The sequence below is a fragment of the Canis aureus genome, chromosome 1 (assembly GCF_053574225.1).
Source record: "Canis aureus isolate CA01 chromosome 1, VMU_Caureus_v.1.0, whole genome shotgun sequence".
In the NCBI taxonomy this organism is placed as follows: domain Eukaryota; kingdom Metazoa; phylum Chordata; class Mammalia; order Carnivora; family Canidae; genus Canis; species Canis aureus.
In genome coordinates, this window is record NC_135611.1 from 45,244,859 (window position 1) to 45,272,827 (window position 27,969).

The 27,969-nt window shown below is 43.1% G+C and overlaps 1 long non-coding RNA gene across 1 annotated transcript in view; it reads left to right on the forward strand.

The window, feature by feature from the left end:
• Positions 1-479: 479 nt before the first annotated feature.
• Positions 480-27,969, forward strand: part of LOC144314167 (uncharacterized) — a 41,777-nt gene continuing 14,287 nt past the window's right edge. Inside the window, exons 1-3 of the long non-coding RNA XR_013379949.1 lie at positions 480-1,547; positions 5,845-5,936; positions 23,628-23,778. This is a non-coding gene — a long non-coding RNA (uncharacterized LOC144314167). The remainder of the gene's footprint in view (positions 1,548-5,844; positions 5,937-23,627; positions 23,779-27,969) is intronic.

Sequence of the window (27,969 nt, forward strand, 5' to 3'; positions counted from 1 at the left end):
TATAGTATGCATAATATGCAAATATATAAGTAAAAAGTATATTCTGATGCTGTAAGTATAATCAGGGCTGCCATATGTAGTTTCACAGGTTGTGCACTGCACAACCCTAGAGGGCACCAATAATAATAGCAACAGATCACCCTGTAAAGCTATTATATATATCCCTCTTATGCTTCAGCACAACATATCCATAGACTGTTGCTTTGAACAACAAATAAATAAGCTAAGATGGGAATTTGATAGACTTGCAAGGTTTAATCATCAGATGGGAGCCCTTCTATGGCCAGATCATTGGTGTTCAATGTGTGGTGGGTGAGTTCAGTGTGTGGTGGGTTAGGGTATCTTTTCATATTGAAAATGAGAGAAGCTTTTCTCCTTTCACGGGATGTGAGAGGTTATGCTCTTATACTCCGGTCTGACAGCAATGGGAGAACTCACCTTCTTGTTGGCGGTTGTTTTAAGGCTTCACCGTGTGTGACGTGTCCTGTGCCGTGGTGCTCAGTGTTCCTGCCTGCTGTTCAAAGTGAGACTTAGCCCTTCGAAGGGATGAATCCATAGAAGCAGATGAAGAAAATATAATCGCTTATATCCTTTCTCAACAATTATATGTTTCTTAAAATTTGTGTGGATTTTGCTCACATGCTTCAGGGGAAATAGTTTCAAAATGTGACTACCAACCAGAACCGAGGTTTGGCTTGCGCCCAGCTGTGGCCTGTTGGGGCTGGGCTGTCTGACCATGCCAGCCTTTCTCCGGGCTCCGTTAGAAGGTGCAGGAGGCTTTGCAGAATGTGTCAGGGAGGAGTATCTTCCCTGAGGTCGAGCGCCAAGGGCCCATGGAAGAGTCGGGAGCCCCGTGGGTTTCCCAGCAGCCCAGGAGACTCGGCATTCGTAGCCCGGCTCCGCCGACTCGGGCCCTTGGGAGCCTGGCATAGCAGGTGGTGCGCACAGAGCCCTGCGCTTCTCCACACTTGCTCATCCAGTGGAAGCATGTCAGGCTGCCCCCTCCAGGGCCGTGCATTTATTTTAAAGAATGTTAGAAAGGAAGTATATCACTTGCCATTTCCCTCCCTCTTTGGGCGTGTTTATTGTGATTGGAAATCATTCTAGTCCACATGGTGGTGGCTCCCCCCGCCGCCCCCCGCCCTCTGTGCCCCTATGTTAAACAGCCCTCTGTGCAAATAAACAGAAGGGGGCGAAGCATTTTATTCAGCTGCAGAAACAGGAGCGCAGGGAGAGTCTGGAGAACCAGAATCGCAGAGCCGTGGCTTGTGTCCTCGGCAGTGCGCTTTCTTTCCTCGTCCATGGAGCCAGGCCAGGAGGTACAGCAGAGGCCCTTGCCGGGCTGGCTGGGAGCCCAGACCCAGGTACTCTGCTGTAAATGGGACTGCTGGCCCTGGTCTGTTGCTTAGCAGAATTTGCCTGGGGTTTATCTTGACCAAGCCTATTGGGAGAGGAAATGCTGAGCTGCTCTGAACTTGATTAAAACCTAAAGGGAGCATGGGCTTTCATTCTCATTCTCTTTGTCCTACCAGACCTGAAAATAACAAGTAAGTAATTGATCATTGTATTGTTAGTTACAGTTTTAAACAAATGATTTATTTATGTAAATCCCTTTAGTCTAAAAGGAAAAAAAAATCCTGCAGATACAGAAAGCCCCACAAATCAACTGCATGGGTTTATGAATTACTGTAAGCGGACACCACCCCAGTCAAGGAATAGAAGTTTGCTGCTACCCCACAAGCCTCTTCTGTGTGTCCCACCCCAATCACAGACCACCCCCCCCACCTCTCCCACAAGTAACCAGTCTTCAGCTGAACTTCTGTGCTAATCCCTTCCTTGCATTTGTTTAACTTTTAATAGTTTTACCACCCAAATGTGCATCTTTAGATTAGAAAATTTAATCTTACCCATTTAAAACTATTGAGTATATCTTTTACTGCTTTTAAAAACTGTATATACTTCCTCCATCCCTGTATAATTACCTGTTGAACAACCTTTAAGTAGAACTTATACTATTTAAGTTAAATTCTACCAACAACACACCCACTTTAGTTATCTTTCTTGTGTGAAATATTATTTTGAGACTTTTTTTCCCCTAAAAAAAGTGGTAACACCTCATTTTAATTGAAACATAGCAAAACCAAAAAAAAATTTTTTTTAAAGCTAAGGAGTCAAAAATCTTTTGAATCTAAACCTAGCGATAGAAAAGGTGAAGTTGTCTTGCTGATGTTCAGGGAGAGCTTTTCATTCTACGATACTGTTGATTTTGTGACATGCATGATTATGATATATAATCATTATATTACATATGATCATCTATATTCTTGGACAAAGAATAGAAAACAGCTCATGGCTCTATGCAGAAAGCAAACCAACAACCAAGATCATGAGGTTAGGAATTAAAATGCAAGGGCTCTGGTGTCACAGGGGTCTGACTTTCTGTTCTGGTTCTGCCAGTGTATGATGCCAGACAAATCACTCTGCTTCTCTCTGCGCAATGATGATAATTTTTACCAAAGTCAATCTCTCCTTCTCTTATGAAGAACAATTATTTATTAAACTTTTTGCCTTATTGTTAACCCTTGAGAATGTTAGTGAAACCTGAGCCCTTGGTTTAAAACTAAAGATGTGTGAAAAACATAATCAGGAAGCACCAAATACAATTGCATTTACTTGTGAGCACTGATTTTTTTTTAAACTTTGTACTTGGTAATAGCTTATTAGCATTGATAATAACTAAAAAACGGTCAATACTTACAGAACGCCATGTAGTTCACGAAGCACTTCTACATGAACTGTTTAATTTGTTCTTAATAGAATAAATACTCATACCCTAATTATTTCTCCTTTCAACATACGCTCATATTATTTCTTTAGCCATAACCTATAGTAAAGGGGAGCTTATGAAAGACTTTGTTTTTCTGTATAGTTCTGTCACACGTGATGGGTGAGGAAACAAACATCTAGTTGTTATTTTTCTATATATTTTGGGGGGCTATTTATTTTGTGTAGTACCCAGTTCTTGTCATAAGTCTGGGGGCATTTGGTTGGCTTAGATGGTAGAGCATGCGACTCTTGATCTCAGGGTTGTAAGTTTGAGCCCCTGTTGGGTGGAGAGATTACTTAAAAAAAAAAAAAAAAACCTCTACTTTATGATCATAAGTCTGTACAAGGGAAAATGTGGAGTAAATAACACACATGATAATCTTGACATCATCGCATGTCATTGCTTGTTAAATGATAAGTATGCTATACCCAAATCACCAAAATAACATAATTAATTTGATGACCCCCACCCCCCACCATGCTGAGCTACTTCTTGTTGTAGTCACTTAATTCCCATCTCACAGAACCTCACAACGTGAGTGACTCATCTTATTCTATAGGAAGGTCTAATTTCTGTTGCTCTGAATCCTCACTCAAAAAACTGGAGAAAAGGGGACCCCTGGGTGGCTCAGCGCCTGCCTTTGGCCCAGGGCGGGAGTCCCGGGATCCAGTCCCGCATCGGGCTCCTGGCATGGAGCCTGCTTCTCCCTCTGCCTGTGTCTCTGCCTCTCTCTCTCTCTCTCTCTCTATCATGAATAAATAAATAAAATCTTAAAAAAAAAAAAAAAAAAACTTGAGAAAATACCTCCACATGGCAGTCTGGTGGATTGCCCCAACCCTCAAATGATAAACATGGTACCTAGAATACGTCTGAAGGAAGCTTTAGTAAAAGAAGAGAATATTTCGTAATGATTCTATCCAGATAAGGGAGACTGCAGTAACCTGCCATCCCAAAGGGGTGCTGTTCTTGAGGTAAAGAGCACATGAAGGGCCCCACCTCTGGCTTCCCAGCCCCTGGTCTTCCAGACCCCAGAGGCTCTCTCCTGCCCTCTCCCTTGACGGTGGGAATTCATTCCAGACCTAGCTGGTGCTGGTGGGCCTTCCAGCAGTTTCCACACACCTCACAATCAGGGCTAGATCTGGGTTCCATCTTTTGAGGTTTCATTCCCACTTCTCAAGCCTGCCTTCATTGTACAAACACGGGACTAGTATTGTTCCTTCTCTTGGCTTCAGAGTTTCCTATCCTCTTCCCAACATTTCGGGAGAAGGGACCCCTACCTTGTTTCAATTTCCAGTCCCTGAAACGTCATACCAGTACTTGTCAAGCTTGTCCTAACACTGAGCATGATTAGGTTTGGGCATCCCATCCTTAAGGGAACTTCTCCTTGGTGAGAATTGTTCCCAGCTCCCTCCTGGGCCAGATGCTAACTGATCTCCAGGCAGACACTCACTCCTCTTTGCCCTCACCATTTTGTGTGAACTTCTAATAGGCACTTGTCACTTTGCTCTAAAACTGGAGAGCTTTCACACTTTTTTTCACCACGATGTACAAAAAGAAATATATTTTACACTGCAAACCAGTATATACAGACATATACACTGTTGATAAAGATAAACAGACATAAATCCAAGTGAATTTCCTCACCTGTACCTCATGCATGCTGATATTTTCTATTCTGTGTTGTTCTGTTCTACTTTATTTGTTCATTCATTTATTTTTAATGCTGATCAAGACCCACTAAATTAATTTCATGATCGTCAAACAAGTCACAAGCTTCTGTTTGAAAGCTAGTTAATGCACCTGACTCCCCCTGGCCCATCCCTTGTAGACTGTGACCTCACTGCAGGTAGGAAACGAAGTATGTCTATTTCTCTTTGTATATTTGGTGCCTGGCATGCAGCGGATGCTCAGGTAAATATTTGTTGAAGGGAAGAACTCAGCCTGAGTCTTTATTCCCATGTGTATCTACCTTGCCTGGCAATTTTAAAAATTGAGTGAGATCATGTATTTAGTGGAGAGAACACAGGGCTTAGCACCAACAGATGTATGTTTCTTTAGGGTTTTCTAGACTAGCCCTCTCTTTAATTCACCATCTGATTGCACTGCAGCTTGTTGGTTTTTTGTTCTCCGTTGTTTTTTTTTTTTTTTTTTTTTTTTTAAGTGTAATGAGGGTTTGAACTCCATTAGCCTAAGGCCTCAGCCAGCTTAAGTACTTTACAACTTTCTGAGTTGCCATGGAGCCAGGGACAAATTACCCTTCAGAAGAGCCTGAAAATATGGGAAGGTCACGAGGGAGAGTCCTTTTTGTCCTACCCTGGCCTGGGACTCATTTCTCCATGAAAAGTAAAGACTTGAGCTTATTAGAATTTCTAAAATGAAAATTACTTCCACGTTTTAAAAGATTATAAAGCAAATTTAAGCTTGCCATGAAATACGGAGTGTTTTGTGAATCGAAAGTCTTCATGGGAGCTCTCACTTCTGAGGCACAACATCTAAGTTAAGTCAGTTGTAGCAGAAAGAGCCCTGGTTGGTGACCCTCTGATTCCATCAGGAGTAACTGGTGGCGGGGCAGCCTCTGCAAATACCATTTCCTCATCTATGAGGAGAATCTCACCTGTCCTCAAGATTCTGTGATCCCAAACACAAACTCTGGAGTCCCTCATTTCATATCCGCTGGAATGTGTTGACCATCGAGGAGATAATATTCCAATTAAATTAAATCTCAGTTGCAGAGTCTGAATCAAGCACGATGCCTAAAACCTTTTCTCTAACAAGTTTCTTGCTAGTGTCCCATAGAAGCTTTAACTGGTGTTTTCCGACCTGAGAGCTAAAGAGTCAGGTTATCTGTTATCTGTATATATTAAGCCTCAGAAATCAAGCTTTTGCATGAATCGTCACAGTAATTTGTTTTGAATTATACTTCATCCTGCCCATGAGATGTGAGCTTTTAATCTAATGTGGTGTGAATTGATAATTCACATGCGGGCGATTTAACAAACCAACCTGTTTTCTTCTAGGACAGAATGGCTCAGAGGATATAATGGAGCTTCTACTTCTAGCAAAATATGAAGTCCGCTCCTCTTCAGCTGTCTGGATTAAATTTAAGAAGGTCAGTGGTGAATTCCATTGCTCCCAGCTGGTACCTGCACATGTTCACAGGTTCTTAATGAACAGGCCGTCCTGAAGTTAGCAGGGTGATTGGGAACGTCTGACCTGCATGGGACCCCCTATAACTGCCCTGGTTTGAAATTCACAATTTTTTCAGATGTCTAGGAAAAATAAAATACTTGGTGTGGAGAGGTTATCAGAAGCTTCTCATGTGCTTTCTCTAGGCCTTGCTCCCTATGGAGATTCTGATGGAGAAGAAATTCAGGTAATAAGTGGGTTCAACTTAAAAGCTAAGCTCTTCCCCAAAAATGTCAGGAAGGACTCCCTTACCTTTATTGTTTTCAAAATGAACATGTATTCAGCTTCCATACAATGGGGGGGGGGGGCAGTAACACGGGGGCTCATATAGAGACTAAAAGAAGCCAAAAAGAAGCAAGAGTCTTCTCTTAGCTTGTTTCTCCCATGCTCATCTCACCCATTGTGTTGACCCTTCCATCAGTCTTGATGACTTACTCTACCTTCCCCAGAAAACAAGATGCTTGTCCCACTGTGTCCCTCTCCTGAGAATGTCCCTGAATGGCTCCCATCTTCCACAGGAGTCAACCCAGCCTCCCAATCTGGCTTTCAAGGGCTCCATGATGCAATCTCCACCCCCGCCCCAGCCTCATCTCTCACATCCCTTTCTCACCCTTGCTCCCATCATGTGTTGGGTCCCTCCGTGTCTTTGCTCTTGTTTTTCTTTACCTGATGTGACCTCCAGCCTCTTCTTTCTCTCCTTCCCTTGTTCTGCTGTGACCTCCAGCCTCTTTCCCTCCCTACCTTGCAAGACTCCCTCATCTGATGGCACCTCTGGGCAGCGCCTTTCTGGGACCCACTGTACCAGGTTGCAGCCTTCTCCATGGCCCCAGCACACACCTCCATCCTGCACTCACCACATCATGTTCATATTACACTTTTACTTTTCTCTCCCTCCTGCTAGTCAACAACTCCCTCACTCTTTTTTTTTTTTTAAGATTTTATTTATTTATTCATGAGAGACACAAAGAAAGAGAGGCAGAGACACAGGCAGAGGGAGAAGCAGGCTCCATGCAGGGAGCCTGATGTGGGACTTGATCCTGGGACTCCAGGATCACACCCTGCGCCAAAAGCCGATGCTCAACCGCTGAGCCACCCAGGCATCCCTCCCTCACTCTTTTTAAAAAAGATTTATTTATTCATTCCTGAGAGAGGCAGAGACATAGGCAAAGGGAGAGCAGGCTCCCTGTGGGGAGCCCAATGTGGGACTCAATCCCAGGACCCCAGGATCACTACCTGAACCAAAGGCAGATACTCAACCACTGAGCCACCCAGGCGTGTCAAGGATTCCCTCACTCTTGAGGGGTATAGCATAGTGGTCAAGGGCACAGTCCCTAGAGACTCGCTCCCCAGTTTCTAGTCCCAGTTCTATCACTCTCTGACTGTGTTAGACTCCATCTCCTGTCTTACTTCCCTGAAATATTCCAGGGTTTGTGTGGGTCAAGTGCAATAATGCATAGGAAGTACTAGAGACAGTGCCAGGTACGTGGTAAGAGCTATACATACGTTTTGTCTATCACCATTGTTTACTAAAGACTAAGCTCAATGAAACTGTGTGTTTTCCCTTGAAGATTAGTGCCATGCAATTTGCAACAATGATTTGTTGGTAACGGATCTTTTCTGGAAATTTTAGAACATTTGGCTGAAGGAAGCTGAATGGAAATATAATATTTCATAAAATCTCAGAGTTTCTTCAGTTATTCTTCATTAAACAGTAAAATTGCCAGGCTAGGAAGGTATCACCACTGCTTTGATTCCAGATGCTTCTAAGCATAGAGGCCTTTTAGAGATCTCTGAAGCCCTTTTTAGTTTCCTTTAAAGCCTGTCTTAGTTTGAGCTGCTGTAGCAAAAATGCATAAACTCAATGACTTATACAACACACTTTTATTTCTCACAATTCTAGAGGCCGAGAAGTCCAAGGTCATGGCACCACAGATCTGTGTTTGGCAAGTGCCTGCTTCCTCACAATGTCGCCTTCTCAGTGCTCCCCATACTGTCCAAGGAACAAACTAGCTCTCCCAGGTCTCTTTTGTAAGGACACTAATCCTAATCAGGAGGGCTCCACCCTCAGGACCCAATAACCTCCCAAGGGCTTCCCCTCTTAATACCTTGAGGTTAGGATTTCAATAAAAGAACTTGGAGGCATTCAGACCAAAGCACCCCCCGCCCCCCCGCCCCGACCCCTGCACTTTACAATTCCGTGCCATGTGAAGATGTTTGCTCCCACCATTCTGCTGGTGTTTAACTGGCCATGAATGACCTCCTTAAAAAAAAAAAAAAAGCAAAAACTGCCATGTCTTTCCTCACATTTCATTCTCTTTTTCCTTTCTTTCAAGGCTGTCACTGTTGATATCCTGCTGCTCTGTCCCCTCCCCCTCCGCTTCGTCAGGAAGATCTCCCTCTACTCACCTGAGGAGACTTACCTGGTTTCCTTAGCTCCTGGAAGGCAGATCTCTCTCTCCCCACCCACTAGGTGGATTGAGGGCATGCCCAGGAACTCACTACTTTTCTTCCAGTGATATCTTTCTCCTCAGAGAAGTCATGGCAAGTGACTTCTAGATTCAAATCTCTAGCCCTGACTCCTTTTCTGAGTTAAAATTGTTGTCTGATCATTTAGCTTGGCGGGAGGATCTTTTCAGTTTCAATGTGACCAACCAACCTTATAGCCCCAACGTCTGCATCCCAATGTCTGTTAGGAGAGATCTCTGAGCCGTCTGATCTCATAACTACAGCCAATATGGACATATTCATGTCCTCCATCCCCTTGAAAATGTCACCAAGTTCTTCTCTTTCAGAACACTTTAGATTTGCCTTTATTCTCTATGGTTATTGCCTCCGGCAACATCTTCCACTCTAGATTCCCACCTGGTGCCCCAATGCAGGACTGAAGTACAATTTTCATATCACCCTCTGCTCAAAAATTGTAAGCAGCTCTTTCTGGCCAGTGATGGATCAAGTCCAAGTTCTTCTGTCTAGACCCCAAAGTGCCATAACCTGATCCCAACCTACCATATCTAACGTATTTCCCACACCCTCTCCAGACATTTATGGAATACCTGCTTTCTTCAAGGAATTCACCTGGTTTCTAGAGGAATCAAAGAATGAAGAGGGTAGGCCCTCTGCTCTGAGCCCTTCACAGTGAGGTAGGAGATTGGAGGTAGAGAGTTTGCCAGGCACAAAAATTCTAATTATAATATCAGTACATTGTCCAAAGTATAGTAAAGTAATATGGGGACTTAGGGAAGAGAATCATCAGTGTAGACATATCCTATGCTGAGCTTTGATAGTCTCTTAAGGCATATCAATGTTTCTGAGCAACAGATCTAAACAATTCTTGGGAATCGAGATTATTCAATAATTTTTTAATAGAAAATATATAAGTACTTTCCCCCCAAACAAGTTGATTTTTGAGGTCGTTTGAGAAGGATATGCCTTCTTGTCACTATTTGGGAGGGGCTACACTTTGCCTGAATTTCTATTTTTGAACGAGCTCTTTTAAAATGTATTGGTTTTGAATTTTATATAAATATCAAAGTCAAATACTGGGGTAAAATGAAAATAGTCTCCTTGGAGATTAGTTCTTTTCTGTCAAATGCATAAAAAATGACTGGTTTCAGGTAAGGTGAGATTGGTTATCAATTTTGCGTGCTTTCCATGAAGTGCTCTAGTTTTAAGAGCACCCCTGAGCTGCTTCCTGTGTGATCCTCACAGATAAATTTGAGGTGAAAACTTCTCTGAACTAAAGCTCTGGTAAGAAGAATTCACATCAAGAGAATTCCATTTCTGTGGAATTTCCCAGCCTGTGCTCATGGTCTGACATTCATGAGATTCTGTTGTGTTTGGATGAGAAGAAGAATTCTCTGTGACCTTGAAACTTTTGTTTTGGATGGCTCTTCCTTCTAGTACTTTCTCCTTGCTTCAATGGCTGCCCATGGACCCAAGATAAACCATTTTCCCATGCCTGCTGAGAGAACATAGCTTAAACATTTTATGTTCTCTGTTGCCACACTGTTAGGACTAGCTTCCTAACTTGTGCTGGAAAATTCCAGAAGGTAAATAGTTGGGTATATGTTTTCATGTGTGTCTAACTCACACTGGGTGCATATACTTTATGTTACCTCTTTGAACTCTAAGAGAGATTTCAAGAGTGCACGTAGGGGTAGATCCCTGGCTTCACACTGAGTCCATTCCTCATTCCAGCCTCACCTGTACGTTTCCCCTCACCTGAAATCTGAGCCAGTAGAGAATAAACAGACAAGTGCCACCCACCCTACCCTATGGGCAGCCCTAGCTTATAAACATGCACATACACACGGGCACTCATACAAGCACACATGTACACACTTGCCTGCAACCATCTGCCCCCAAGCATGCATACACATACTTGAGGGTTTATAAAAGGCTCTCTTCAAACATCCACTGGATGTCTGCCTGGAGAGTCCAAGTATGGAAAGAGACTGTCTGGAGGCACATCTTGAGTAATCTCTGAGTGTTTCTCTCTTTTATTTCTGCACTTCACCCTTCCCCCCTTACCTTAGCCAAGATATATTTCCATGAGTCCTTATTTCTCACGGCTCCTGTCTTTCCTCCTGTCACTGCCTTCTCTTCCTGGTAGAAGTCCAGCTTGAGGTATCCCTCATGCAGATGCTACTGTGATCTGTTTTTCCAGCAATTATTCTGAGCCATCCACACTCTGCCCCTCCCTCTTATAACCAGAGACACTGGCAAGTCCATCGGACCATCAAGGCAAGAGAAAGCTAAGCTCAGGACAGGGAGCCAGCCCTGAGCCCCATCATTAGCTTGTTCTAACCTGTCATCCTCTGATACTAGTAGTTCATGAATGGCCTAAGTCAGGAACCTATATTGTAGCATCAGAGCTCACGGATCTAAAGAGGACCTCATTACCTAACACTCAGTGACCAGTTGTACAACTCTCTGAGGGTATATACAAGACACATGACCCTACGGCCATGTCACGTTTTATTTGCCAAATTCAGGCAAGTCACCATGCACAAAAACCATTGGGTAGGTTGCACACACATTTCCATTAATAGTTTTCAATCATTATTGCAGAAAATCTGGGGCCTTGCTAGTAGGGTTCAATTTTAAAATGATGCACAAAAATACAGAAAGAGAAGAGTAAGTAAGCAGAGATGAACATGACAAGAGATTTAGGACAGCAGAAACCTAAAATGAGCCTTGGCCTCCAAAAATACAAAGGATGGTTAGAAGGACTTCTATACTACCTTTAGATGGAAGAAAGTAGGACTGGAGATCACCAAGCAGATTAAATGAGCAAAGGGGTGGCTGGACTAGGAGATCCCTCTAGCCCTGGGAATCAATGTTTCTACCAGATAGATGTAAATGTTCTGTAAGAGGTCAGAAATGTCCAAGGATGTGGAACTAGGAAGATAATTCTAGAGATAGAATTGGCTAGTGATGCATTATCAGTTGTTATTGCTTTTTCACCTAAAATGCTTAATGCTGTTTCCAAAATTACTGAATTTATTCCCAGGACACGATTTATTTTCTGGTAGAATCTGGTTTGTTCAGGGTGCACCACCATTAGCTGATAATACTCTATTTAAATGGCACCTTCCATCTGTGGATTTCAAAGAATTTTATAGGCATCAGTTAGTTCACACGTGTGACTTTGAATTCATCTGGACACCTGGGAAATGGATGGTAAACACTTCCACCCGGGCAAAGCCAGAATACTGAAATGGATGGTCTCCTGGGTGTCCAAGTGCTGGCGGGTGAGACCCTAAAACTGATGCCCAAATGAACTCCAACTTCTTCCCACCATTTCATCCCACCATTCATGTTAGATCTTCTGACATTTAACTATCCAATAAAATGTGAAATTTGGAAGAAATTTCCAGACTGCTAATCTGCGTGTAGATGAAGGGAAAAGCTTGCACATTATAGCCTCCCACTCTGCCCAGTTCTGACTGATACTGACATTTTCATGGTTGAAATCCAAACACTACACACTGCCTTAATTTCCTCTCGATTTGTCCTTTCTCAACCCCCTACCATCCAATGCACACCCTCTTCCCTCCATGAATTCACTTTCTAAAAGTTTTCAATGACCTCCTGCAATTCCAAACGGTATTTCTCAGGTCATTGCCATTGACCTCCCTGATGCTGTGGCCCAAACTATCCTCCTCCTTGAAAATCTCTCTTCCTTTGACTTCTGTGGCCCTGAAATTCCCATTTTCCTTTCACTGCCCTGGTGATATTTCTCTTTGTCATTCTGTGGGCATTCCACAAGGAATTCCACCAGTCGTAGTCTGTGAGCTTCTCTGATCCTCCTGTGGGATCAAGGCTTACCATCCCTTCTCTGCCAGGGATACAGAGAGCTACCCCTGGTTCCTAGACTGAAAATCTCAGAGATTATATCCATACTTCTTTTTCTTTCCTTTCCTACATCCAGTGGCTGACTGAGTTTATCTTCCCTCTGAAGCAGCTCTTGACACCCACTGTCATCTCAACTCAGGCCCCTAGCACCAAAGCATTCCCCTCCAAACTCTTTGGATCATGCACATTAATAAAATAGGTTCATATATCGACCTCAAATTTTAAAAGATTTTTTTATTTGAGGTATAATTCACTCTTCCAGTTTTCAATTGTTTATATGTTATCTCTCATATTAATCTATTGGTGTTGCCACAGACTGGGTGGCCTCAAGAACAGAAACTTATTTTTGCACAATTCCAGAGGCCAGAAATCTAAGATCAAAGTGCCATCATGGTTGGTTTCTGGTGAGAGCCCTCTTCCTGGCTTATAGACAGCTACCTTCTCACTGTGTCTTCACATGGGCTCTTCTCTGTGTGTGTGCAGGGGTGGGGTGGGGGGGCTAGGGGTGCAGAAGGAGAGAGGAGAAAGAGAGAGATATGGTGTCTCTTCTCTTTTTATTCAGACACCAGTCCTATCAAAATATGGCTCCACCCTTATGAGCTTGTTTAGCCTTTATTACCTCCTATCTTCAAATACAATCACATTAAAGATTAGAGCTTTGGGGCACCTGGCTTAGTCAGTTAAACATCTGTCTTTTGCTCAGGTCCTGATCCTGCTGAAGGGGGAGCCTGCTCCTCCCTCTCCCTCTGCCTGCTACTCATCCGCTTGTGCTCTCCCCTCACCCCAACAAATAACTAAAATAAAATCTTAAAAAAAATGAGGTTAGAGCTTCAGCACATGAACTTGGCAAGGACACCTGTCAGTTGGTGACATAAGCAGTTTCTATTAAACTTTAAAATACAAAAAAAAAAAAAAAAACTTTAAAATACATAAAATATGCACTAAAATATGGGAATTTTAAAAATAAATGTAAATAAGAATTCTCATATTTTCTTCCCACTGTCTTAATGGATCACCTTGAGCACATGGGGGAGGACACACCTGTCATTCGAATCCATGGGCCTAGCTGATAACTACAACGTCCTAATGGCTCTGTCTGCCACCAGGCTTCTGCTTTGCCTTCCAATATAACACAGCCTCTGTATCAATCTTTATAAAACTTTGGTTTCTTCTTCCCCCTTCTTTAGAAAACTTTGGTGCTCTGAGTTGCCCAGAGTACAGACCAATTGCCAGCTTGACCTTCGGGGCACTCCATGTCCCACCATGACCTCTACTTCAAGTCATTGTCCTTCCTGATGACTCTCATGGGCCCCTTCCTCCTCATCTGCAGCTCTTGGGCCTCTAGCTTGACTCTAGCACCACCTTGCCTAACCCTCCAACATGATCTCCCTCCCTCCCTCCGAAGTTCTGTCCCATATTTTGGTACACGGTCACCTGCTGCTCTGCAGTGTTGCTCATCTTCTCATGGGCGCCATCTTCTTTTTCAGCTGGATTATGAGCTTCAAGATTTCATGGTCCAGGAATTTCTTCTTCATTTCATAGCCTGCTCTGAGCACAGACTTTGAACTGTCCTCTGTCACAGTAGTGCTTCTCAGTCCTCCTCCCAGAGTGGCACAATCTGCAGGGCAGCCTGAGCCATCTCAGAGACAACCATGGAGGCCTTGTAGGCCATGACTTGCTGATCACACATGTATCCATGGTCTGATCACTTTTGGGATAGGCAGCTTTACACTGCTAATTCCTCAACCTGCTCCAGCTCAGCTTCTTGGAAATGGTACTTCCCAGAAGTTGGTAATATATTCTCCTAAAGATTTAATAGAAGCAAAATTGGCGGCTTATTGAAAAGAATGCTCCTAACTGCCAACTCAGAGTGCCTTAAATTAATGTTGACAAATGTGAGATTTATTAGTGAAGATCCATCTCTTTAGTGCCTGATGGGGCTCAAGGCGTGCATGTAAATCATTCAGATGACAGTTTTCTGGGCTGAGCACTTGGCATTTACCTGCTACCATTCAGTGCACCTGTTCACAGATGGCAGCACGGGAACGCTGAGGATGATTTGAGATGATGGCCACTCAGGAGCAAAATGACTTCAAAACATGGAAATGCAGGCCTAGAGCTGTCTCCAAATCTTCTTGAATTCCCGTTTAAAACTCATCAGCAAATGCTGACCTGGACTACAATGAAGATATCAGCTTACCTCCTGGACTTTAACTCTGTGGCCCTCGGGCTGCACTGTCACCATCCAGGTTCTGGTGTGTCCCTAGGGACTATCAGTCCTGGGATGGCTGCTAGCTGAGACCCGCCCTTCTTTGTGAAATGAACGTGTGCAGACTGAAAATTAGTTTCTGGGCCCATTTTAGGAGGTAATTGTGCAAAAACCTGAAGTGTTTTAAATTTAAACTACCTATTTCTTCCCCCTATTTACCTGATAAACTTGGCAGAGTTGGTGAATGTCATAATTGAGTTCAGAGTCCACAAACAATTTTGCAGTATGTATTTCAGGTATAATATGGTTCAATGTCCTGAACCAGGATTATCTTGCCAACCCCTGTGAGTGTTACGTGATACCAAGGATGCTACCTGGTACTGGCGTGTCGTGTGCATGATCTGAACGGACCCTATAGGTTCCCATCGGGTGATGTTTTGCAAATGAGTGTATACATGCTGCTATCCTGTAAGGGCTAGTGGGTGAATTTTCTCTGTGTTTCTTCGTACTTTTTCATAGGAGCGCCTGTGTCTCCCACATCGACGCCAAGGGCCAAGCTGGTCAGAGTGACAGATGTGGGGAATGGCCAACGCTGTTCACAGAAATCTCTGCCAGTGGAATATTTCTTTGAAATTTTTGATCCTTTCATTTTCACAAGACACCCACAGAGAAAGAAAGGAAGGAAAGAAGGAGGGGCGGAGAGAGGGAGGGATCGAGGGAAAAAGAAAAGAAAGGAAAAAGAATGAAAGGAAGGAAGAAAGGAAGGAAGGATGGAAGGCAGGAGAAAAAAGAAAGAAAGAGAGAGTGGAAGAAAGAAGAAAGAAAGAATGAAAGAAAGAAAGAAAGAAAGAAAGAAAGAAAGAAAGAAAGAAAGAAAGAAAATGGGAGGAGGAAGAAAAGAAAGAAAAAATAGAGAAAGAAAGAAGGAAGGAAACAAAGAAACAAAGAAGGAAGGAAGGAAGAAAAAGAGAAGAAAGAAGAAAGAAGAAAAGAAAGAAAGAAAGAAGAAAGAAAGAAAGAAAGAAAGAAAGAAAGAAAGAAAGAAAGAAAGAGACCATCTTGCAGTCAAGCCCACCCACTTTTAAAAGGCCGCCTCTCTGAGAAGAGTTTAGCTCAGGCCACACTTTCCCTTCCAGCCTCCACCTTCCACTGGGGCTATTGGCACAGGTCACCGGGACCATTAGAGGCGGCAGCAGGGGACGCTGGCTCTGCTGGCCTTGCTTCCCCTGGCCTTTGCTGAGGCCGGAGTGGGGAATGCCCACGTCAGCTGCCAAATGAAGCATTTTCATAGCCTGAGTCACACAGACAGACTATCGCCTGTGAACACAAAACAGGCAAGTAGAGAACAGAATGCTGATTCTGGAACACAGAGGAAGGATTATTGCTAAGAGCCATTACACACACTCAGGGTCATTCTTAACCCCGTCATTCTGTGATTCTGTTTTGTGTGAGGGTAATGCAAGCTCCCCACGAGTGTGCAAGTGTTGTCCCCTTCTCACTGTTTTCTCTCAACCCTGTTTTGAAGCACAGTGGTACAAACCAGCACGAAGCTTGGCAAGTCTGTGTTCATCACTGGGGTTTAATTAAAATACACTGAGCCTTGCAGAAACTTGTGGTTGGGAGTAATGGAAAGTTTAGGGAATCAGAAACATAGACTGATCCCAGGGAAAAAGGTCCAATTTCCCCTCCAGCACTGGATTTCTTTGCCTTCCATTTCCTCCCAGACTTATAGTTCCTTCCCTCTCAAACATGTCAATTATTTTTCTAAGAAAGGATTCATCAATTTTATAATTGCAACTATTTGGCATTTACATATGCAGAGGCATTACCCAAGTGTCCACACTGTTTCATATCCCTTTGTATTGGGTTAATTTGTAAGAATCTATTTTCCATGCACCTACTAAGTGTGCAGCAAATGTGGGGTGCTGGGATGCGGTCATGAGCAGAACTAACCCGCTTGGCTCCTTTCCTCAAGGATCTTCTCAAGTGTTTGTGTTGCATCTCAGTCTCTCTGTCATGTTAAGAGCACAGCATTCAGCTTGGTCTTGGGAAGTGAATTCAACTTTCACGAAGTGTCAGACAGTTAAGCAAAATAAATGGTGTTGGATACAGCACTTGTCAGCAGCATCTAATTACATATAATTGAATATGTCTCTCTAATAGTGATGATACAGCTGTATTCTTCAAAGCGTGATATACACATGTTACTTCCACGTGTCATGCGTCATTTGAACAGCTTCATAAATCAATCAGTGGACTTCCCACAAGTGTTGCATTAGTTGTTGGCTGAGCTAAGGCACTTTCTTTAAGACTGTGTCCCAACGTAGTTTCTACGTCCAAATCAGCTGCGTGTGTTTGTAAAAATTCCCACTTTTTAGCTTCAATTCAGGTCCCCAGAATTAGAATCTCAGGAGTTGGGATCAGACATATGCATTTCTGGCAAGGACTCCCTCAGTCATTTAGTTCAGAGTAAAATTATTATTCTTGAGGGGCCCCTGGATGGCTCCATCAGTTAAGTGTTCCACCCCTGATTTTGCCTCAGATCATGATCTCAGGGTCGTGAGATCAAGCCTCACGTTAGGCTCTGCACCAGGCATGGAGCCTGCTTGGAATGCTCTCTCTCTTTCCCTCTGCCCCTCCCACCTGCTTGTGCATGCACATGCACACAACCAGACACACACTCTAAAAAAAGAAGTATTCTTTTTGAGCTTTTCTCATTAAAACCAATGCAAAAGGAATCAATCAATTGGTCAAACTAACCAAATCCAATCCAGCATTTCGGGTAGGCAGCTGATATCAGATAGATCTATGATTCCTTTGGCATCACATAGCCCTTCCCCTCCCAAGCAATTAAATAATGATATGATATCGCTTATGTTCAGCTCTGGTTGAGCCAAGGACCTTTGTCGGGTCATTTGGTTTCTTACTTTCTTCACCTGCAGTGTGAGGGCTTAGCCTTAATGATCTTCGTGTACCTTTTTTGTCAATGTGAACACACTGAGCAGATACCTGCAGTGGTGGCCAGTACTTTTACCCCTGCCTATCTACACCACCTTCCTCGGCCACCAGGAGATTAAGGCACAGAGAAAGAAGAAATAGGACGAACACAGCAGAAACATGTCTTAAGTACATTATGCCTCCAGACTGTAATTTTAATTATTTTGTCTTATCTTCTTTCTAGTAAATAATAGTCTTTGTTCTGTTAGTGACTGAGTTTATCACTTTAAGTGATTCATTCATGTATTGGTTCATTGAACATGCAGAAGTGTCCAGTATATCCCAGGACAAGGCCATGTGTTAAGGATATAGAAATGCACAAATAGTTTGACCTCAGACAGTCTTCTCTTGCCTAAAATAGGTGTACTTTAGCCACAGTCCATTGACACCCTTTTCAATTCTAGATTCCTCCTCCTGAAAGAGTGATGTAGAAAATATTTTTAAAACATAAAGACAAAAAAAAAAAAAAAACCCAAAAGACAAGTGGAGGATGGGCAGAGGGAGAGAGAGAGAGAGAGAACCTCAAGTAGACTCTATGCTTGGCATAGAGCCCAACACAGGGCTCAATCTCATGACAATGAGATCGTTACCTGAGCCGAAACCAAAAGTCGGACATGTAACCGACTGAGCCACTCAGGCATCCTAAGACTAGTTCCTTTTGGATCCTTATCTAATTGTTTAAATTTCAAACCTAAAATTTTGAAAGACAAATCCTACCCAGTCACATATCACCCTTGTCCACATGAGTGAACAAATAAAAGCCATAGCCATATCATATGTGTTAGCCTTTCCCATCATCCATAATAATATTCCCTGGGAACAAAGTTAGGCAGGTGGAACTTTTTTAAGTTTTTCAATCTCTAGCAATAGAGATGCTTCTGCTCATTTTTAACACCTACTATATTCCAAATAGTAAGTCTATATGGATTCATTTCCTATTTTTGTAAATAGCTTTCAGAGGACGGCAGTAAATCTTCAGAGGATAACAGGTAAAGAAATTTCCTTCTTTATTATTTTATTATTTTTTTAATTGAAGCATAATTGCCGTACAATATTATATTAGCTTCAGGTGTACAACAGTACAGTACTGCATCACTGTAATGATCCAACAGTTCATCTCTCTTCCTACCCTTATTACAATATTACTGACTATATTTCTCCTATGCTGAACTTTTCATCCCTGTTACTTTATTTCATCCCCATTATTTTATATTTAATCCCCTTTACCTATTTTGCCTATAAGAATCCTCCTTTACTCATGTATGTATGTGTGTATTTATTTATTTTTATGGAGGCTCCACTCCCAGTGTGGCACTCAACTTGGGCCTTGAACTTGCGACCCTGAGATAAGACCTGAACTGAAATCAAGAGTTGGATGCTTAACCAACTGAGCAACCCAGGCACCTCTAAGAATCCTCCCTTAAAAATATTTCAGGGCCCTGGGGGGCTTAGTCAATTAAGTACCTGACTCTTGATTTTGGCTCAGGTCATGATCCCAGGGTGGTAAGATTGAGCCCTACTTCAAGCTCCATGCTGGGCATGGAGTCTGCTTAAGATTCTCTTTCTCTTTTTCTATCTCTCTCTGCCCTTCCCCAGTCCTCACAAGTATGCTCTTGCATGCTCACTCTAAACAATGTTTTTTAAGCTAATTTCCCCTAATTGCATTGGAATGTTTTTCATGACAAAACTCATGAAAGGGTTACTGTGTTTCAAAAATTCTTCTTGCTCAGTTGATAGGACTTAAATGTTTTAAACTAAGGAGTTACTTGGACCTATGAGTTTCTATGTATATCTTGGATTTAAGGGGAAAAAAGGTATTTGCATGTATCCTCTTGATCAATTTTATATTCAGGAGAGAACTCTACCATGAAGCCGTTTTACTCAGCCATTGATCACTTCACACAATTTCAACAGATTTTTAATTAAGGTTGACAGGCAAGCCACCATATAAGTGATGCAAACTCCTTTTCCCCCACAGAAAGACATCAACAGACTGTACCCTTGTTTTGCATGAAGAGCCATGGGTGAGCAGTAGGAGGCTCCCTCCCCATCCTCAGATGTGAGACACACATTCTGTGCTGTTCCTCTTCCTTGGTTTAGAAGATTCTTCTGCACTGCCATGTGCATTTCCCCATCACAGAGAACCTCATCTGTCATGATTACTGAGTTAAAACAAGTCAAAAAAAAGGTTTTGACTTCATTGTTTGTGTAAAGCCATACCCAGAGTTCTGTGCGGTCCAAAGTCAGTGGGGAGCTAACCCTCACAGGTGACCGTGAGAGGGAGGAAAGTGTCCTGTCCTGGGGCAGCTGGAAGCATTTTCCCAAGAAGGATGGCAGAAATGTGAACTCATTCTTACTTCATCAGCCAAACTGTCGTGTCCATGAGGAAAAAATGCCACTATGGGACTTAGAAGTGACTCTGGGCAGGTGGCACCAGAGCCTGCCTTGGGCCCTCCTGGGCATTCATTGTCACATGCAGTCCCTGTTCCTGATTTCAGACCTTTCTGGACATTTCTCATGAAATAGAAATCCTGAATGCTCTTTTCTGGTGCCTTCTTACTACGTGGTGAATGACTAATTTTGTCTAATTGAGGAAGCTTTTTTCTAAAGACTAAACCTAGACTCATACGCTGGAGAAAGTACAAAAATGGGTGCTGTGTGGGAGGTAGAGCGGTATTTGAGATGCAGTTGCTTTTTACAAATTTGCTTTTTACTAATGCTTCACACTTCCTCAGAGAAACACAGCAACTCCAGCATACGGCACTGTGGAGTGCAATTTTTAAAAGCTAGTACAGGCCACCTTTTTAAATTTTTTTTAATTAGAGAAGGAGAGCCTGAGCAGGGGTGGGAGGGGCAGAGAGAGAATCTTAAACAGGCTCCATGCCCAGCTCTGAGCCATTGCGGGGCTCGATCTCATGACCCCAAGATCATGACCTGAGCCAAAATCAAGAGCCTGATATTTAACCAATTGAACCACCCAGGAGCCCAGATTTTAAAATATTTTTTATTAAAAATCATCTCCTTCAAAACCTTTGAGAATTCTCAAAATTATATATATATATATATATAATTTCCCCATCACAGAGAACATATAACAGAAGTTATATTTTTGGACATTTGACATTTAAATACTAGTGATGTTCACATATTAAAATATATACATAGGGGATCCCTGGGTGGCGCAGCGGTTTGGCGCCTGCCTTTGGCCCAGGGCGCGATCCTGGAGACCTGGGATCGAATCTCACGTCGGGCTCTCGGTGCATGGAGCCTGCTTCTCCCTCTGCCTGTGTCTCTGCCTCTCTCTCTCTCTCTTTCTGTGACTATCATAAATAAAAAAAAAAAAAAACATTTAAAATAAAATAAAATAAAATAAAATAAAATAAAATATATACATATACCTGTCACTGGCAGGACAAAGCACTTAACACAGCAGGTATAACTCTTCGCAACAACCCAGTGAGGTAGGACTGTCCCCACTTTACACATGGAGAAACTGAGGAAGCCAGAGGAAAATGAGGAATTTATCTGAAGCCAAACAGCTAAAAACTAATTAGAAGCAGGATTAGAGCCCATGTTTTATTTTGACTAGCACTTTTATGCCACTAGATCTAATGCTCCCTCATTTCTTTAGTAAGAACATGAGCTGCTTGCTTATCCTCTTATTATCTGGAATATTTTCTACTCCTTATGTCTAATTTTGTCACCATTTTCACAGCCACTGAATCAATAGCCACATTTGTCCCTTACATTTTAATGTCTAGGGTTTCCTGTGTGGCTCAGTTGGTTGAATGTCTGTCTTAATTTTGGCTCAGGTCATGATCCCGGGGTTTTGAGATTGAGCCTAGAGTCAGGCTCCACACTCAGTGGGGAGTCTGCTTGAGAGTCTCCCTCTCCCTCTACCTTGCCCATCCTGGCACATGTGCTCTCTCTCTCACATGCTCTCTCAAATAAATAAATCTTTAAAAAAAAAGTCTGTATGTTTTTGGGAGTAATCAGAAAACAAAACTAGGAGCACCTGAGTGGCTCAGTAGTTGAATGTCTGCCTTTGGTTCAGGTCATGATCCTGGGGTCCTGGGATCAAGTCCTGCATCAGGGTCCCCAGAGGGAGCCTGCTTCTTCCTCTGCCTATGTCTCTGGCGCTCTCTCTCTCTTTCATGAATAAATAAATAAAAACTTTAAAAAAAAAACTGAATGAACAAAACACAAATACCATATTACTTTGGAGATTGTGTTACAGAATTAAGCTTTGAAATGCAACATAGTTTTGTGTTTTCCAGTTGATTCAGGCTCTGATGTAAGAGTTCGATATTTTACTAAGTATCCCCATGTGCTGTCTAATGGCAATTCAAACAGGCCTTCAGATAGAGCTGTGTCACCTGGGCATCAAGCTAAGGCTTTAGCTGTCTGAAAGTCACCAGGCTAATGATGGACAGATGACTCCCATTGCCCAGGCTGGGCTTGTTGGCTTCCGTCTTGTTTGATGGCATGCTAAGTATAAGGTTTAGCTGCCCCCACTTCCTTAGCCCCCAAAATGTCTGAGAGTGTGATAAGCCTTACTCATCATGCTCTGGAATTTCCTCTAAAGTGGGAGCCATGTCCTTATATTTTCAGGGCCTTGTGCTGTGCCTGGCACAGAGTATATGTTTAGTTGATGAGTGGGAATAAATAAATGTGTACTATTTGAGCAAATGGGAGATGCAATGGGTTCTGCTTCTTGATATCACACTATTTTTGTGAAAATGTTACAGTAGAAAAATGCTTCAGCTCACAAGTTGGGAACCCATGGGCCAGACTTTCAACTAAGGCATCAATAAGAGAACTGGAAATTTAGAAGTTTTCTAAGAAAAAGTGGTCTGCACACATAAATTGTAAATATTGCTTGAATAGGAGTTTTCCTCATGTCTTCCCCATTGCCAAATTTTGGTACTTTAAGCTGGCTCTAAATCTGTAGCCCTTGCTCTAAAATTTGAAGCCCTAATTTGGTGTGTGCTAAATTAAGTAAACCACAGTACCCAAAAATAAATATTAAATGGCTGAATATAAATATTGAAGTCTTGGGGGGCAACTTAGAGCAACTTCCACAAATGGTATATTATCATAAACATATGGTAATGGCAGTGAAGTCATTTCTTTGTTTAGAAAGAAAATTACTATTTTCTATAGATAATAATACACCCCACAATCATTTATGAAAGCAGTCTTTCCCATTTTGCTTTTCTTTCGAACAGATAAGTGGTTGCTCATTCTGCCATAAAAATTCATGACCATACCGTGGCCCGAGAGGCACTTGGCGAGCACGCACAGTACTGCCACAGCGCTCCCAGAGGCCCCCACGGTCTTTGTAGGCTCTTGGACGTGGTACCAGGAGAGACCCAGCAGAGGAGTGGCCAGGAGGGGACATCCCAGAGACAGCTCTTGCTTTTATTTATTTATTTATTTTTCCAATTATATTCCACTTATCTCTAGAGCCAAGATCCTTCCTGTCTCAGGAGGAATTCTGAAAGTGTCTGCTCAGCTCAGGCCCACCCTGTGTCATTAGAGAAAAAAGCCCAATTTGAAAATTCGGTCTTTCATAATGTTGTAAGGTAGAGATAAATGTCCCCTCTCACCTTAGTATTCCTGATGGACTCCCCCACAGCTAAAAAATGATCATTACACTTGTTTGTTCTCTTCCTGTGACACTTATCAGCCTGTCTGGGAAGAGAGTTTGTTGTGTGCACATCTTATCACATCCTTATCGGCTGCTCTCTCTGGTTACTAGTTCTGTATGCTCGTGTTTCCCCTAGTCCTTGCCTAGGAGGACAGGAGACTTGGAGTTGAATCCTGGCTTTACAATACTTCTACCAGCCATGAAAACTTGGACAAGTTACTTCTCCAGTCTTGGCTTTAGTTGTCTCATCTGCAAAATGTTTCTAACCCTTTGGGTTGATTTGAAGATGAACTGAGATAGCATGATGCCTGGCATGCTATAACCACCGATGTCAACCTCTGTCATCAGTAATGATGCTCTTGAGTAGAAACAAGTTTTGACCCTGGCTCTTTCCTCATCAGGGAGGAGCTCTGAGCGTCTGCTCCCAGCCCAGCTGTGCCGGTGCTGCTGAAGCCCGAGACCCTTCTCCTGGCACCCCATCTGCTTCTGGACTGCAGCCCTGCCGCAGCCTCACCCCTCTCTGCCACTTCTCCCTCTGTGACCCACACACGGGTTTGTACAATGAAGCCTGAGTCATGTGAGTGTGGCAGGTTCTCTTCTCAAAAGGATTCAACTCAGCTCAGCGTGCTCCTATTCTTCTTTACTCAACCTCACCCCTCAGGAGGCCAGGATGGAAAAAAGTGTTGTTATCCATTCACAGCAGATGCTTCTGAGCTGCGGCTTTGCTCAGATACCATGCCAAGGCCCCGGCATTTAAAAAGAAGTGTGAGGTCCAGTCCTGCCTTTGAGGACCTATGGTCCCTGTCGCCAAGACAGGGTGCAGTATCAGAAGGCGGCTGACAACACTGGGGAAGTTTTATATGGCAAAGGAAAATAAAGAAAGACCAAGGTGGCTGCGAGGTCAGGTCTGGGAGTGGTGGTTCTTGGTCTCCAGGACTCCTCTTTACAGGAGCTTGCTGTCTTTCTGTTCCCCGTGCTGGAGAAAAGAACACTGAGAGCAAGTTTGCTTTTCAGGGGAGAATGACTCCTTGGCTTGATGGACTGTAGCAGGAATTGAGGACGATTCATAGCAAATTAAAACAAGCAAAATCTGGAGGTGAGCTCATGAAGGTGGTGTGACCTATGAATTTCACCTCAAGAACTTTGGTTTGATAGTGAGCAACATGAGCAGGCCTTATGAACAGGCAAATATGAGCAGGTCTAATGATTAGATCCAAAAAGGAATTCCAGTCCTAACGATGTTTATGTCCTATTTTACACAAGGACCAAATGCATTAAAAGCTATAGCTCTGACTTTTGATGTCAAGAGTCTGTGTGATAAATGATGGTTTTACTAACATTTCTATTAAAATTACATAAATACAGAAAAATGCACAGATTATAAGATACACCTTTGTGGATTTACCCAAATGAACACATCTGTGTAACCACAGTTCAGTCCAACAAATAAACATTACCAGAACACCTCCCTTCCTGATCCCTTCACGGTCACCAGAGGTAACCACCATCCCGACGCCTATACCAGAGATTAGTTTCACCTGTTTTTAACTTTCTAGAAATGGAACTGTCAAATACCAATTAATTTATGTCTGGCTTCTTTCCCTCAACATTACGTTTGTAAGACTCATATAAGAGTTGATTTTTTAACTTAATTTTTTATTTTTTTAAAAATGAGAGAGAGGCAGAGACACGGGCAGAGGGAAAAGCAGGCTCCATGCAGGAAGCCTGACGTGGGACTCGATCCCAAGTCTCCAGGATGACACTCTGGGCTGTCATAAAGTTTTTCCAAAGTGATTGCATGAGTTCATACTCCCACCAGCAATTTATGAGACTTAGACACATCTTTGCTGACACTTGAGATTATCATCGTTTTAGTTTTAGTTATTTAGAGGGTATGCTGTAGGGTCTCTTTGTTGTCTTAGTTTTTTAGTTCCCTGGTGACTGAGATAGAACATCTTTTCGCATGTCTATGAGCTATTTGGTTATCTTTTTTTGTATAGTAATTGTTCCAATCTTTTGCCCATATTTTAATTGCAATGACTGATTTTTTTTTAGTTAGTTGATTTGTCTAAGTTTATACATTATCTGGATGCTAGACTTTTAGGGGGCCCAGTTCATGCAGATACCTTCTCTCTGGCTATCTTGGCAGCTTAGTGACTGGAAAACACCTCTAGGAGAAAAGGAAGCTGAATATTAGGCTCCCTTCTCCAAAATTCACTTTTCTCAGAGATTTTGGTCCTAGACTTCAGTATCTGGGCAGCTCTTTAATGACTCCAAACATAAGAGTGGATGTGCCTATATATTTGGCTTTAGTGCTAGTTTTTTGCTTCAGAAGGGTTGGTCTCATATAAGCTCCTCTTCTGTTTCTAGAAGCATGAAATTAAGAACCATTTGGTTCATTTTGGGCATTTCAAAGGAAAACTGTAGAATAGAGAAGCTTATGTGATATCCTAAGGGCAGCACCTCCCTGTGCACAAATGTACTTTGAGGCTGGAGATAAACACCTGTCCTGGGCTAAGGCACAGGGCCAGGGTGAGGGGGCCTAGGGTACATAGAGGATCAGATGGTTTAGCTGGTTGCTATGCTGGGCTGTGCCCTTGTCCCTGAGGATAGGGATAAAATAACCTAGAGAAGATTTGAAGATCCCAAAGCAGTGTCCCTGGGGGTCAGCCTCCAGAGAATTAGGGCCTCTTGAGAAGCTCCCATCCAGTGGAGCAGTGAACTGGAAAAAAAAAAAAAAAAAGCCAACTTTAGACAGAGAGCCAGAGGACAGCTTTCAGGTCCTGTGTACCCCCAAGGGCCCCAAGTGCTGTGGGAGGTGGACTTCCCAAATCTGTCTGTTCCCCAGAGTAAGGCACAAAGCTGGACCAAAGATGGCCCAGCAGACTGGAAGAGGACTCCGGGTCGAGGCAAGGAGAACACTATGGAGTTCTACTGGTGGGGGGCTGGTGCAGCTGTAAGGCCAAGCATGATGCCCAGGTCCAGGCTGGATGGACTCAGAGCACTAAGGCATTTGTGCCAATCACATGTCCCTCATACTGGGCCAGCTCTGCCCTCGTTCTTCGGAACCCCTCACCTGCCCCCACCCAGCCTCCTCCTAGACCTTACTTTATATCCAGAGAGAAGACAAGGAGCAGGGAACTGGGGAGAATCTCACATTAACTAAATAAGTGTCTGACAGAGACCGGAGTTCTAAGTTGGAAGGGACTGGATCTCTTTGGTGCTGAGGTTTAGTGTCCTGCTACTGTTGTGGGTTGAATTGTGTCTCCTCAAAAAATAGGTTGACGTCCTAACTCTTGGTATCTGGGGATGTGACCTCATCTGGAAATAGGGTCTTACTGAGGTAGCAAGTGAAGTTGAGGTCGTTAGGGCCCCAATTCAACATGACTAGTGTCCCTATAAGAGGAGCAGAACACCACGGGGTGGCAGAGGCAGAGATCGGAGTGATGTGTTCACAAGCCAACGAACGCCAAGGATTGCAGGCAACTACCAGAAAGGCATGGGGCAGATTCTCTCCTCGAGCCTTAACAAAGATCACGGCCCTGCTGACACCTTGATCTCAGATTTCCAGTCTCCAGAATATTTTTTTCTTTTTAAATTGAAGGTACTTTTTAAAATTTCATTTACTTATTCATGAGACACACACACAGAGAGAGAGAGAGAGAGACAGGCAGAGGGAGAAGCAGGCTCCATGCAGGGAGCCTGATGTGGGATTCGATCCCAGGACTCCAGGACCACAGCCTGGGCTGAAGGCAACGGTAAACCTCTGAGCCACCCGGGCTGCCCTGTCTCCAGAATCTTTAGAGAATAAATTTCTGTTATTTAAAGCCACCAGCGTGTGGTCATTTGTTACAGCAGCCTAGCAAACTAACACAACTACTAACTAGAAACAGGGGCTAGTGTACTGAGTAGAGTTCGGTAATGGAAAAGGAAAGATAATTAGATCTCTGGACCTGTTCCCACATTTCATATTCAACTCAGGATCTGAACCTATATTTTCCTTGCAAGGGGGATTCAGGCGACCCTGTGTCCTCGTGTAGAGATCTGCCTCTCTCCCTGTAGGAGTTCTCAAGTTTATATCTACCCTGGTATCAATTGCCTCAAGTGTCAGGGGGCTTTGGCTTTCTGGTTCTTACTTCATTACTAGCCTAAACTGGTTTGAGTCAGAATTGACACCAATTGAGGAAATAGACACAGTTTACAACCATGTGTACTTTGTAACAAAGGATAACTCAGGCCAAGGTCTCACCAGGAAGGGAAATACAGAAATTACTCAGTACAGTCACAATATTATCTCATATGAATGTGTACCATCAGGGTCGATCTGTCGGAGTGATTGACGGGCTATGGGGAGGTCTCCTCAATTAAATCACCCTCGTTGCTTATATGAATGTCTGAGATTCCATGGTGTCTCATCATTCTTTTCATTCTCAAAGGCATCGTCAGTTTTTCAATTAAAGTACAAATATCCCCTAAGAAAGTTCATGGCTTAAGCTCCTAGCAACAGCCAGTGGTTGTTTATTGTGTGATGTCTATCCTGGGACCTAGAGGAGATATTGGGGAAGGGGCACAGAAGGCCATGCCCAGCTTCCCAATTTGGTCTGGGGCTTGGTCATTATAACCAACAGCCAATATTTAATAAACATCCATGTGGTAACAATGATAATTAACTTGGAGCTCTGGAACTATATTTTCAAAATGGAAAGGAGTTCATTAGTAAAATGAAGAGTCCTGTCTTTACCA